Source organism: Anabrus simplex, chromosome 1, assembly GCF_040414725.1.
Source record: "Anabrus simplex isolate iqAnaSimp1 chromosome 1, ASM4041472v1, whole genome shotgun sequence".
Classification (NCBI taxonomy): domain Eukaryota; kingdom Metazoa; phylum Arthropoda; class Insecta; order Orthoptera; family Tettigoniidae; genus Anabrus; species Anabrus simplex.
The window spans coordinates 459,744,013-459,755,170 of NC_090265.1; the positions used below are offsets into that span (position 1 = coordinate 459,744,013).

Below are 11,158 nucleotides of genomic sequence, written 5' to 3' on the forward strand. Positions count from 1 at the left end.
CTTTTAAAAGTAAAGAAACATGTTTTGTTTTAGTTTTGGAAAATCCACTTAGGTGGGGGTGGGAGTGGAGGAAGGGCCGATAAAAGGGTTGAATTCTTTGTATGGGGATACTTACATCTCAAGTACTGAAGTTGTTACGGACGTGGAAATAGGTATTTGGAATATCCTTTAAAAATAAGGAAACGTGTCCTTGTTTTTTCTGTTTGTTTGTTTGTTTGTTTGTTTGTTTTTTCGACTAGAGCAAAGACTGTTCCTCACTTGTACAGTTCTATGTCACATGGTCATCTTAGTCCCAAAAGACAATAAGAGAAACGTTGTTTGCAAAGAGTTTATGGGGTAAATGAAACTCAATTTTTAGGCGAGTTTATAGGGATTTTCAGATAATGTCTTAGTACAGTACCGAGGAACGATTACTTTTATCGAATTACGAAATCCACGCGAGCGAAGCCGCGGGTAACTGCTCGTAATTCTGTAAAAATCCACTTCACACTTAACTGGTGATACAATTTTTAAACATTCAAAAACTATCCGGACAACGCCGGCTACTACAGCGAGTAGTTTATGAAGTATAGTTCTCAAATCATTCAATATGATCGACGCTTGTTCGCTGTTACACCAAAAAGACTGTATTGTTATAAATTGAATGATATACTTGTAAAGGTGTAATTCTATAACAAGTAACATCTATTTTCCACAATAATATTCAGATTAGGTTTAAACTGTAATGCTATGTTGTTTTATAAGCTGACATTTGACAATGATATTGTTGTTCCACTCGAATTCAAATTAAATACAAGATTAGATCGACAACCTGTGGGCAAGATGATAAATGTATAGTACATATGAAGTGAACGTGGGCACAGCACGTTGCTGTACAATCAGATAATAAAACAAATAATCTAACGTTTTCTCCATGACAGTTACACCACCTACTAGCAGATCCTCCATGCAATATGTCAATACGATTAGGGCCTTATCCTTATAGATGATTAAAGTTGGGGAACTACGAAGGAAATTGAAAGAGGCCTTTCTTCACAGACAGACTGGTAGTAATTAGATTGTGCTATGATGACAGTGATACCTTTTTAAGTTCATAGTATACTGCTATAATAATAATAATAATAATAATAATAATAATAATAATAATAATAATAATAATACCGGGAGGTACACCTCATCCCCATTCATTTAAATGAAGTGCCTAGAAGAACGCTATCTAACATACAAAATTTGAAACACCTAGTGCAAGAAGTTGAGACGTCGATCGACAGATGTCACAACTAAAGTGATAGAGTAACATGTTATTTTAAAGTTTTCAAAACTGACCGGATTTCTTTGTTTTCTTGTAATGTAGTACTGGTTGCAACAACTATTTCAATAAATTTGGACTTTTCTCCATAGATGTCTCTATTACAGAACTGAGGTCATGCATGCACTCTGGTGCAAAGTGAAATAGCTAGAAGTTTAAATAAGTTTTGTGTTGATAGGTTTTCTGGACTGAATTGACTTTCATTATTTTTGATACTTCAAGGTTTGCAACACTTCCTTCTCATCCCGCCAGCTTTGGAGTCTGGCCAATCAGAAATTTTATTTATTTATTTTTCAACTAGTCATGGGCTTCTTGTAACCTTTTGTCCGTCCAATAAAATGAGAGGGCGTGTCCGGATTTAGTCCAGAGTCTTCTCGAAACTTTCTCTCGGGTATAAAAGCTCTCGCTTTTTCGAGTTAACTTGTCTTATTGATCGTCGAATTACTGAGTGTGTGTGTTAAGAGAGGAGGCGGGGGTCCTCATTCTTCGGGAGGCAAAACATCAGCCCAGGTAATGGCCACCAGTTTTCTATCTCTGTACTTATCTCCGCAAGCCGAACTCGAGGGGAAGGTCCCAATCTTTAACTATGCAACAGCAAATTTCCTAAAATGTAAACTTTCTTCCTTCTCGTGTAAAATTTCTTGTACTAGCTCATTGCACCTCCCCTGCGAACCATGTGACCTTGCCGCGATGGGGAAGCTTGCGTGTCCCAATGAAGCAGATAGCCGAGCCGCAGGTGCAACCATATCGGATGGGTATCTGTTGAGGGACAACACTAACGAATAAATCATCGAAAGGGGGGTAGCAGCCTTTCGGAAGTTGCAAGGGCGGCAGTCTGGATGACTGACTGATATGGGCTTGTAATAATACTCAACATGACTTAGCTGTGTTGATACTGCTACACGATTGAAAGAAACAGGAAAATACAGCCGTAACTAACTCCCGAGGACAAGCAGCTCTCTCTGTATGAATGATGTACTGATGATGGCTTCTTCCCGGGTAAAATATTCCGGAGATAAACTAGTCCCCCATTCGGATCTCCGGGTGAGGACTACACGAGAGAGGGCGATCATCAGGAAGATGGATACTGACATTCTGCGAGTCGGAGTGTGGAATGTTAGAAGTTTGAATCGTTGTGGTAGGTTAGAGAATCTGAAAAGGGAGATGGATAGACTAAAGGTAGATATAATTGGTATAAGTGAAGTACGTTGACAGGAAGAACAGGATTTTTGGTCAAGCGACTACCGAATTATCAACACAAAATCAAACAGGAACTGCAGGAGTTGGTTTAATAATGAATAAGAAAATAGGGCAGTGGGCAAGCTACTACGACCAGCATAGTGACAAAATTATTGTCGTCAAGATAGACACCAAACCAATCCCACCACAATAGTGCAGATCTACATGCCTACTAGCTCAGCGGATGATGAGGAAATCGAAAGAACATATGAAGAGATAGAAGATTTAATACAATATTTAAAAGGTGACGAGAATCTAACTGTGATGGGAGACTGGAATGCAGTGGTAGGCCAAGGAAGAGAAGGTAATGACGTAGGAGAATATAGATTGGGTCAAAGGAACGACAGAGGTGGTCGGCTGGTTGAATTCTGCACTGATAATACTTTGGTCCTTGCCAATAATTGGTTCAAACACCACAAACGACGGCTGTATTCGTGGACGAGACCGGGAGACACTGGAAGGTATCAAATAGACATTATGATAAATGAGAGGTTCAGAAACCAGGTGTTGGACTGCAAAACTTTCCCAGGGGCAGACGTGGACTCTGACCACAACAAGTTGGTCATGAAATGACATCTGAAGTTGAAGAAATTGAGGAAAAGAAGGAATGCAAGGAGATGGGATCTAGACAAGCTGAAAGAAAAGAGTGTGAGGGATTGTTTCAAGGAACATGTTGCACAAGGACTAAATGAAAAGGCTGAAGGAAACACAATAGAGGAAGAGTGGATATTCATGAAAAATGAAGTCAGTAGGGCTGCTGAAGAAATGTTAGGAAGGAAGAAAAGATCCACTAAGAATTAGTGGATAACTCAGGAGATACTAGACCTGCTTGATGAACGACGACAATACAAGAATGCTAGAAATGAAGAAGGCAGAAAAGAATACAGGCGATTAAAGAATGAAGTGGACAGAAAGTGCAAGGTAGCTAAGGAAGAATGGCTGAAGGAGAAGTGCAGAGATATCGAAGGTTTTATGGTCCTAGGAATAGTAGATGCTGCATACAGGAAAATCAAGGAAACCTTTGGAGAAAGAAAATCTAGTTGCATGAATATTAAGAGCTCAGATGGAAAGCCACTTCTGGGGAAAGAAGACAAAGCAGAAAGATGGCAGGAACATATGCAACAGTTGCATCAAGGTAAAGATATAGATGAGTTGGTACTGGAACAAGAAGAAGCTGTTGATGTTGATGAAATGGGAGACCCAATTTTGAGGTCAGAGTTTGATAGAGCTGTGAGAGACCTAAATAGGAACAAGGCGCCTGGAATTGATGGCATTCCCTCTGAATTACTGACTGCCTGAGGAGAAACCAGCATGGCAAGTTTATTCCATGTAGTGTGTAAGGTGTATGAGACAGGATAAGTGCCATCCGATTTTCGGGAGAATGCTGTTATACCTATTTCTAAGAAGGTCGATGCTGACAAGTGTGAAAACTACCGCACCATTAGTTTAGTACCTCAAGCCTGCAAAATTTCAAAACGTATTATTTACAGAAGAATGGAAAGACAATTTCAAGCAGAGTTGGGAGGAGATCAATGTGGATTCAGAAGAAATGTAGGAACATGTGAAGCAATCCTGACTTTACGTCTGATCTTATAGGATCGAATCAAGAAGGCCAAGCCCACGTACATGGTGTTCGTAGATCTAGAAAAAGGCATTCGATAATGCTGATTGGACCAAGCTATTTAAGATTCTGAAGGTGATTGTCATCGGATACCGAGAACGAAGAATTATTTACAATCTGCATAAAAATCAGTCTGCAGTGATAAGAATCAAAGGTTTGAAAAAGAAACAGTAATCCAGAGAGGAGCGAGGCAAGGCTGCAATTTGTCCCTCCTTCTTTTCAATGTTTACATAGAAGAGGCAGTAAAGGAAATCAAAGAGGATTTTGGAAAGTGAATCACAATCCAAGGAGAGGAAATCAAAACCTTGAGATTTGCCGATGATATTTATCTGAGACTGCAGAAGATCTCCAGAAGCTGCTGAATGATATGGACGAAGTCTTGGGTAAGGAGTACAAGATGAAATAAATAAGTCCAAAACAAAAGTAATGGAGTGCAGTCGAACGAAGGCAGGTGATGTAGGAAATATTAGATTAGGAAACGAAATCTTAAAGGAAGTAGATGAATATTGTTACTTGGGTAGTAAAATAATTAACAATGGCAGAAGTAAGGAGGACATAAAATGCAGACTAGCACAAGCAAGGAAGATCTTTCTTAAGAAAAGAAATTTGCTCACTTCAAACGTTGATATAGGAATTAGAAAGATGTTTCTGGAGGCTTTCGTGTGGAGTGTGGCATTGTATGGAAGTGAAACATGGACGATAACTAGCTCAGAAAGAAAGAGAATAAAATAATTTTTTTAATGTGGTATCACAGAAGAATGCTAAAGGTGAGATAGATATCGAATCACGAATGAAGAGATACTGAATCGAATTGGTGAGAAGAGATCGATTTGGCTAAATTTGACGAGAAGAAAAGATAGAATGATAGGACACATCTTAGGACACCCAGTACTTGTTCAGTTGGTTTTTGAAGGAAGTGTAGGCGGTAAGAACGGTAGGGGTAGACGAAGGTATGAATATGACAAGCTGATTAGAGGATATGTAGGATGCAATGGTTACGTAGAAATGAAAAGTTCAGCACAGGATAGGGTGGCATGGATGGCTGCATCAAACCAGTCTATGGACTGATGACTGAAACAACAACAGCTCATTGCATTGGTGTTCTGGATTCCCAATTTGGTCCTGCAGTGAATTTAGGATCGGTCTGAAGAACCAAAATGGGTGTATAGGATACACTCATCTTCAGGCTACAGGATCGAGAACGGAATAGTTAAAATATAACACTCGGCCTTTGTAGTGGTTATTATTATTATTACTATTATTATTATTATTATTATTATTATTATTATTATTATTATACTCATATCTTTCAGTATTCAGTATGCAAGCATCCTGGAATTACCATTAAATAACGCCACCAGAATTCTCTATTTCCAGTTAGTTCTGTAGCCTGATTTTGTTCCACACGTCTAATTTTTAAATCATAAGAACTGAATCAATTCAGTCCGTCCATTGTCATTTGTAACATGGATTTACGTCGCAATGACACAGATAGATCTTATGGCGACGATGTGATAGGAAAGGCCTGGGAGTTGGAAGGAAGCGGCCATGGCCTTAATTAAGGTACAGCCCCAGCATTTGCCTGGTGTAAAAATGGAAAATCATGGAAAACCATGTTCAGGGCTACCGACAGTGGGATTCGAACCCACTATCTCCCGGATGCAAGCCCACAGCTGCGCGCCTCTAACTGCATGACCAACTCACCCGGTCCTTTCTGTATTAGCAATCGTTCCCTCTACATTCATATCTCTTACTTGCAACGTCAGAATATTTTGAGTCAACCCAGCTTTCATTCCCCTTCAGTAAAGTCGGTCCCAAAATCGACCGAAATAATTATAATAATGATCCTTGGCTGAACGATCAGCGTACTGATCTTCGGTTCAGGTGGCCCCGGGTTCTATTCCCGGCCGGGACGAGGATTTTACCTGCGTGTGGTTACTTCCTCTGGTTCTGGGACTAATTGCTTGCGTTCTTCTTAATACACTTCTCTTCATAAACACATACAACACACCACATTACTGTCCACCACAGAAGTACGCAGTAGTGAATACATCCCTCCATAGAGGGTTGGCGTCAGGAAGGACATCCTGCCGTATAATTGGATCAAATCCATCTCAAGTGCCGACCCCAACAGATTGGATGCAAGGCGGGAATAATAATAATAATAATAATAATAATAATAATAATAATAATAATAATAACGAGCGGTAAGAGGCGCGCGGCTGTGAGTTTGCATCCGGGAGATGGTGGGTTCGAATCCCATTGTCGGCAGCCCTGAAGATGGTTTTCCGTGATTTCCCGTTTTCACACCAGGCAAGTGCTGGGGCTGTACCTTAGTTAAGGCCACGGCCGCTTCCTTCCCACTCCTAGGCCTTTCCTATCCCATTGTCGCCGTAAGACATATCTGTGTCGGTGCGCGGTAAATCCACTAGCCAAATAATAATAATAATAATAATAATAATAATAATAATAATAATAATAATAATAATAATAATAATAATAATAATAATAATAATAATAATAATAATAATAATAATAATAATAATAATAATAATAATCCCCTTATAACTTCCATTGTAATTATTTGGAGACAATTATCAGAATTGTGACATTGAATTTACGTCAGTAGTTTACGGGATGGGTAAGGGTAAGGTATGAAAAATTATCACAACAAATCTCGCAATTGTCAGTTTCCCTGTTCGTGGAGGCGTGGAGCACATCCTCAGTATACCCTGACTGTCCTAAGAGTCGATTAAGTGAGGAAACTCCAACCTGGGAGATCGGTTAGCGGACCACGGGAATCCTAACTGAGTCCGGTATTGCTAGAACGCAGCATCCTCACTTTAGTCTATCCTACCTCTCATGGCTGACTTTTGCTCTCTCTTGACCTCGATGATGTCTTAGATGATGCTAGGCTTAGAAATCTTTAATTCTCATGCTCTTTATGGCAATTTCCTTCTTTGTTTTCTTTTTTCTTTCGGAAACCTCATTCGTGGAAGTGTCGGAGATTAGTGTTAGGAGGGCATGTGTACTTCCCCTCATAACAATAATCACCATCATTGGCCTATTCGCAGCTCCACAATGGAGTTCTCAGAGCTTATCGTCGTCACCTGTTTTCTGTCGTGTGAGACGTCATGAGAGAAGGGATTATGTCACCCTAATTGCCACCTAAAAGCAGTCGCTAAACCGTGAATGAAGAGCGTCTTGTCATTGCACCCACCTGGTTCCTCAGAACAGTTACAGTGAGATGTATGGGATAAGCCCCCGTGACATCCCTAGCTCAGACCAGTAACGTTACATGACCTTCTGCAGAATTTGTAATGGAACACTATAATCCATAAGCAAATTGATGTTTTGCGAATGGTACAAAATTTTGAATGCTGATAGGTTGATGTAAATAAACATGTAGTCACTTGCATGCTGCAGGAGGCGAAATTACTGGGAGGAGCTCATTATTTTCCTCGTTAAGTGATGGACAAGTTATTCCATTAAAGGTATTGCTCCAGTATTTATACACATTCAAATCAATATTTAAAATTACATTTTATTTGCTTGAATATATCTAAGTTGAGACATTCCTTAGGCAAAATATACAGGATGTTTCAAAAATAGGGGGCATAATTTCAGATATGTATTTGTTATATGTAGACAACCAAAATAGTTCATTACAACATGTGTCCCGAAATGCTTCATTTCCGAGCTATGGCCTTCACAACACTGAACTTCACTGGAACGTTTTTCTTTCCGCAGGTCGTTGCCGTGAAAGGAGAGATTAAGAGGACACTGACGGTTCATTCCAAGGCGCAGCTTACATTTCGTCTGTGCGTCGTGTACTCAACCCAGCATCTGGCAGAGATGCACTTCACGTACCGTAAGGCGGACGGCAATGCTGCGCTGGCTTGTCGTTTGTACCAGGAGAGGTACCCACATCGACAATGTCCAGATCGGAAGACATTTGTACGTCTCCATCCCCGTCTGTGCGAGCATGAAATCTCCTGGTTTGGGGAAGGGAAGACTACGATCTACAACTCCAGCTGTAGAGGAGGAGATTCTGGGCGTTGTGCAAGCGATACCTTCTATCAGTACACGAAGGACAACGTTACAAGTCAATGTTCCTCATATGACTGTCTGGCCATTTAAAATCATTGGTGTATTCGTCTCCGGTGCCTGATGTGGAAACCCTTCGGAATCGAATTGTGGCATCGTTTGAGGACAGACGCAATACTCTTGGAGTTTGGGATCCTGTTCGCAGGTCAATGAGACATCGATGTGAGGTCTGTATTCAAGCAGGAGGTGGACATTTTGAACATCTTCTGTAATGACAATGATCTGCAGAAGAAAAAGTTCCGGTGAAGTTCAGTATTGTGAAGGCCATAACTCTGAAATGAAGCATTTCCGGACACATGTTGTAATGAACTATTTTGATTGTCTACATATAACAAATACTTACCTGAAATTATGCCCCCTATTCTTGAAACATCCCGTATATTTATTGTCAAGATGTTACGTGGTTAGTTTGTATCCGTTTGAATGGTTGAAGTTTCTTAAAAGAATTACATTGATACAAATGAAGGACTAAAAGAAATCTGTTAAGGCATTATATGCTGGAGAGGGGACAACTCATGACTTCATTAAGATAGGTTCCAGATTTCAATTTCATAGGTGTTTGGATAGAAAAACAAATATTTCCAAACATTGAGCGTGACTTAATAGAATCTGTTGATGTTGTTTTATGAACGAAATATGTCATTCTTTGTTTAATAGTGTGTACTTTTACTCCTTATTACATAGTGTGTCTTTTACAGGTATGTTATAGTGTAACATTTATATTAGAAGTGTGTGTCCGACAGATAGAAAAGCTGTTAACTTTCAAAAAATCGCCTACACCTACAGAATATAAGAACAGATGTTTCAATGTATTCTGCATTGATTAAAATGTGTCGTGCTTCATTTGTAAACTAAGCTCGAAAACCATAACCTGACAGTCCTGCTCTAGAAACGTCACCATGGGCCAGCCCAGCTATTGCTTTCTTTACGATGCCTCTACACGACACGAAAACAAATGTTAAATATACATTCGCCCAGATAGAAGGCATCGCCGTTTTTCAATTTAATGAGATAGTCGATCTACCAGCCAGCTACAGCGGATCACAGTGTCCTTTACCGCTATTACTATTCCGCACAATTAGACAAACTGTTGGGTTGAAGCTCAGGAGGATGCAAACCACAGCATTCGACTCATCACTCTCATCTTCCAACAAGATAATATAGTTCAATTATTCATGACAGGCTTAGCGCAAGTTTCGATCGCGATTGCAAGCAAGTTGTAGTTTATGTGAATGTGATGGACGTGTAAATTACACACAGTTAAAAAAATACGGATACATGTATTGTAACGTCTGGTATGTGAACGTTAATTTGGTAGATGGAGTTCCAATGGTCGTACATCATACCTTGAGACCTTAGCTACTCAGCGTTATACTTCACCTGTAGGCGTAGTCATGCATTAAACTGTCAAGTGACCCCTCAAAACAAAGTGAATAGCGGTGCGTCCGTGTGTCGTTGTGAGAGACATCTTATCGAGATTAAAGTCGTAAGGGCCGTCACTTTGGTCCAGGAAGGATGGACTTTTCGTCGTGTTGCTGTGGATCTCAATGTCTCTCCGTCAGTTATCCAGCGCATGTGGAATCACTACAGCGAGACAGGCCAGTTTACAAGGAGGGTTGGACAAGGTCGTGGACGCATGACAACCCCACAGGATGACCGATATCTGACCATCTGTGCGTTGCGGGGTCGTTCAGCAACTGCCAGAGAACTGCAACAAGACCTCAGGAGGGTCACTTGAGTCACGGTGTCTGACCAGACAGTAAGGAACAGGTTAAGAGAAGTGTCCTTACGATCCAGACGTCCTGTTCGAGTGCCCCGTTTAACGCAGCAACATAGCACAGCTCGCCTTCTGTTTATCCGTACACACGTCAACTGGCAACTTCACCAATGGAGAACTGTGTTGTTCACAGATGTGTCCAGATTTCCCCTGATACGTGTATGGAGAGACGGCGTGGAGAGCAGTACATGCCAAATGTTGTCCAGGAAGGCGACCGATTCGGACAAGGTTCTGTGATAGTGTGGGATGGCATCAGTATTGATGGCCGTACGGATCTTGTCGTCGTCCATGGTAATCTTATCGCTGCTGGGTACATCAACCACATACTGCTACAGCATGTGTTGGTTGCTGCATACGGTGTTGGCCCTGAATTCGTACTCATGCACGACAATGCCAGGGCTCTTGTAGCTCGCATCACCAGAACTGTCTTGCGAGAACTGGATATTCAAGAGATGGAAAGGCTAGCAGTGAGTCCCGACCTTAGTCCCATCCAGCATGTGTGGGATAGGCTTGACAGAAGTGTTCTTGGGCGTCTTGTTCCACCACAGACTTTCCTAAGACATCGAACAGGCTCTCATTGAAGAATTAAATCACCGGGCGAGTTGGCCGTGCGCGTAGAGGCACGCGGCTGTAAGCTTGCATCCGGGAGATAGTAGGTTCGAATCCCACTATCGGCAGCCCTGAAGATGGTTTTCCGTGGTTTCCCATTTTCACACCAGGCAAATGCTGGGGCTGTACCTTAATTAAGGCCACGGCCGCTTCCTTCCAACTCCTAGGCCTTCCCTATCCCATCGTCGCCATAAGACCTATCTGTGTCGGTGCGACGTAAAGCCCCTAGCAAAAAAAAAAAAAGAATTAAATCTGACACCGCAACGTGACCACTTTAAACTTGTAAGGAGCATGACACGTAGGTGCCAAGCTGTGATAAATGCTCGTGGAGGATATACACCCTACTGAAGCTCTCTATCTGTGATAAAAATCTACCCTGGAGGACTGTTATCACTTTGTTTTCGTCCCTATTTGGACATTTCCGTTTGTGTTCTGAAAATGAACGCGAATCCATCGATGTTCCTTTGTATATCTCAACGGTAAAGAATAAAGGTTT

General features: G+C 41.1%; 1 pseudogene; it reads left to right on the top strand.

Annotated features, from left to right (window-relative positions):
* The first annotated feature begins 2,713 nt into the window (after positions 1–2,713).
* LOC136873264 (uncharacterized) lies at positions 2,714–10,634 on the top strand (annotated as a pseudogene).
* Positions 10,635–11,158: the final 524 nt, after the last annotated feature.